Raw genomic sequence first — 3,553 nt, 5'->3', positions numbered from 1 at the left:
ACAAAAAGGTTTTATTATAAAACTCTCTCTCAGGGGGGAGGTGTTGTGTCAGCTGGCACCACTTCTCATTCATACAAGGCAGAGCCTGTTCGTCAATTGTCATGTCCAGATTGTTTACCTGCAAAACACGAGTCGTGAAATAAAGCCATTCTACAAGTGAACTCCAAAGCTCTCTCATCATTTTACTGAAGTCACTGCTAGCAAGCAGGAACATAACACTACAGTGCCAATTTTCGAGTGTATTAATGCATGGCCCTCTTCTTTCACTGCAAAACATTTACGTAACATCACTTACCAGATTCGTCACTGCCCACACCTATTCATGTCACAATTTTTGTATATGTATTCAAGGACTAAGTCAATATTAACAGATGAAACTTTTATTTGTATTTAATTTCCAGAATTATTAGTCATGGCCAACAATAATTATCTCCAGCACTTAGCCATGCTGCAGCACCTTCAACAACAACAATTGTTGCAGCAGCAGCAGCAATTGCCTGCCACTGACCAAGGTTTATTGCAGCAGCTGCTGTTTCAACAGCAACTTCAGCAACAGCAACAACTGCAACTGCAACAGCAACAGCAACAGCAGCAGTTGCAGTCTTTATCAAGGTATTGGCATATTATTGTAAACCGGCATTTTAAAAATTGTGGGGAGGAAGTTCCTGATTAGTTTTCTAATTGAACTATGTCTGCCTTTACCCTATTTGTTTTGGAATTACCTTTCTGGCTATTAACTGTCTTACCCACCCTGTCCCCCTTCCCAAATAAATAGAGCAAAATTATTGATAGAAATGTTCTTCTGTTGCATACGGAAGGTATGCACACTTAAATTCACAGCAGATTTCCATGCTCATTCATTATAGAGGTCTTTGGTAAAGTCCAACAGACACCATCCCCCTAAATTGAGCATATCTAAGGGTGTTTTGTATCATCCCTTCCACTCATTAATAGCATGGAACTTTCTCCAGTACCTCCAGCTGCCTGCTACCAGAGAAGCCGCCCCAGAGCGCAGTAACAGAGGCCAGCAGCAGCACACCCTTGAAACGGTTTGTTTATTGATCTATCTACCTTTTACCTGAAGGATATTTATAGCAGTCATGCTTGCTAATGCATGTCTATGAGCTGGTGTAATTACAACCTGCACTTGTATGCTCATCTCGCCTTCTTACATGAACACTTTCTTTCCAGACAAATTGCTGATACTGAGTCAATCAAACTCAGTTCGGACTGAGAGGTGCGTACCAAAGTTTGATCTCTTCTTTCCTTTTGTATGATTCAAAGTTAGGTGACATATTCATGTGCCTTGATCTTTTTGTAGGAAGAGGGGGCTCATTATGAGAAGAAATCAAAGAAAACAAAACAAGGAGTTCAAGACAAAAAAAATGTAAGATCTTACTTGCTGGTTTGTCGGCTGTAAATCCCGAAACCTCCTGTGATGTTTTGGTTATTGCTGTAACATTTTGGAGTAATGTTGAAATCTTTTTTAACAGAATACAGTTGAGGATGTGACAGATTTTTTGAAGTCAATTGACAACCAAAACCAAAAACCTTCAAAATCTTCAAATTTAAAGAAGGTGCAGGAAAATGGAAGTGAAGAAAAGGGGATTGTAAGTCTTAGTATAGTGCCATAATGTTTTTTTCATATCATTTATAGTATACTTGTCAGTCTAATCTAATCATTCCTTTAAAAAAATCTCTGAGAAAGGAAGTAAAGCGAATCCCAAGTAAGAGAGGCAAAACTGGAGGTCCCAAAATAGGACAGTTTCTAAAGATACACTTCGTGATCAAATTAAGTCGCGTAAGTCCCCTCAGCTGTCAATAGTTGCATAATCATAAATGTAACCTTGTGTATTGCTTTTAAATTGGTTTTATTTAAACCAAAGGTAACACCGTATTTTTGTATTGTAGTATCTTCCACACCCGTCTCAATTGGCGATTGTAAGCCACAGTCTGAGGGCATCCGCCGCTCTACCAGGCTCAATTTGGTGAGAGATGTCGAAAGTTTAGATGAAGTGAAGAAGCTGGAGGCAGAGAAGGAAGCTGCGAAGTGAGTACTGCATCTGTTTCTTAGTTAGATACCTGTATTTCATAGTGTGAGTTACACTTTGTCTGTTCCTTTGTATCCTTTTTTTATAGTCCACCAGATGGGGAATTCCATTTATTTCCTCAAAGCTATCTTCTCGTTCAAAGAGACTGAAAGGTTTGTCACGGAGTTGAACAAAATACACCAGGTGCGATGGCAATCGCTCATATTTGTCAAGGTAACACTGCATGTCCGTGTTCAGATGATGGTTAATTATTAAGCACACGTGCTGTCTCCTTTCTAAACCATCAGCGATTTCTGAAAAAGTTAAGTTTTCTTGCACTTCGCCTTTCTTCGTGATGCGCGCAACGGGCTGTGCGTATTTCCGCGAGATGACGGTGAGATGTTTTCCGTTCCATTGCGCAGTCTTGGTTCTTCAAACAAGTGCCGTTCTCCCGGTGTGTGACCGTGTTTCATTGCCCGGAGTCGATGGGGCAGCTGCGTTCGTGGAACCCCGAGGTACTCGGACGTGTCCCCTCGAAAAAGGGCGGTCGATATATTTTTCATAATTTGCGAAAGTATTTTCCGCCAACCTCACGGGTGTTTTGGTTTTCATACTGGGTAAAAGCAGGCTGGACCCGCAGCCCGCCACCTCCAGTCCGCTCCCAGCCGTAGCCATGGACGCCTCGTTAGAGTCCTTCATGGCTGCGGTCAACTTTGTATCGGTTCCGCACCCTAGGACACCGCAAAGGATATGAAAATGAAAGCAGCGGGAATGGCTAGTGAATGCAATGGAAGAGGCGTTCCCGAAGCCGCCCCTCAAGAAGAGGAAGCCCCGTAAGGAGCGGGGCCAGACGTGCGCGCGGGTGCTCGGAGGTGAGTCCACGTGTTACTTCTTGTATTGTCGAAACGCATTCATTTTGTCTTGAACGTCGGTTTTTCGATTTCTTTCCGCTTCACGAATAGAAAATTCAGTTAGAACTAGTTTTACAACAGGGCAATCCTTGCCGCCGGTGCACTTCGGGTCACAGTGTTTGGACTCTTCTTTGGTCGTTTTTGCCATATCTTTATGAGTCGGAAACATTTTGGGAAGCGTCTCGTTCACTTTCTCGTGTTCAACTGATCTATAAATCACGCTGTTCATTGTCTTATATAGCGTGCCATGTGTATGTGTTTTCGCGCCATGAGTGTGTGTGTGTGTGTGTGTGTGTGTGGGCGCGCGCGCGCGACTCGATCCATATGTGTGCGTGTGTGTGCTATTGTGCTCAGGCGGTCGCACCTCCACTAAGCGCACGCACGTGCGGCGCTGGCGTTTGCCCCTGACCAGCGAAGGGGGGAAGCAGGGGGACGTTTGAAAAGTACTCATTGAAAAATAATCTTAACGAATCTTTTTCTTTTCAGTTACTCTCAAGAACGGATGGCGCGCGAGCGTCATCCGCTATGCTCCCCCTTCACCAGCGGGAGCAGTTGGTGCTGCGCTGGGCGCACCCCACTCTGTCGCCCACCGCAGCGAGCCCGCGGCTCGCC

This window comes from Frankliniella occidentalis, unplaced genomic scaffold, assembly GCF_000697945.3.
Source record: "Frankliniella occidentalis isolate FOCC.00 unplaced genomic scaffold, Focc_3.1 Scaffold464, whole genome shotgun sequence".
In the NCBI taxonomy this organism is placed as follows: Eukaryota; Metazoa; Arthropoda; class Insecta; order Thysanoptera; family Thripidae; genus Frankliniella; species Frankliniella occidentalis.
Note: the sequence above shows the minus strand (reverse complement) of the source record.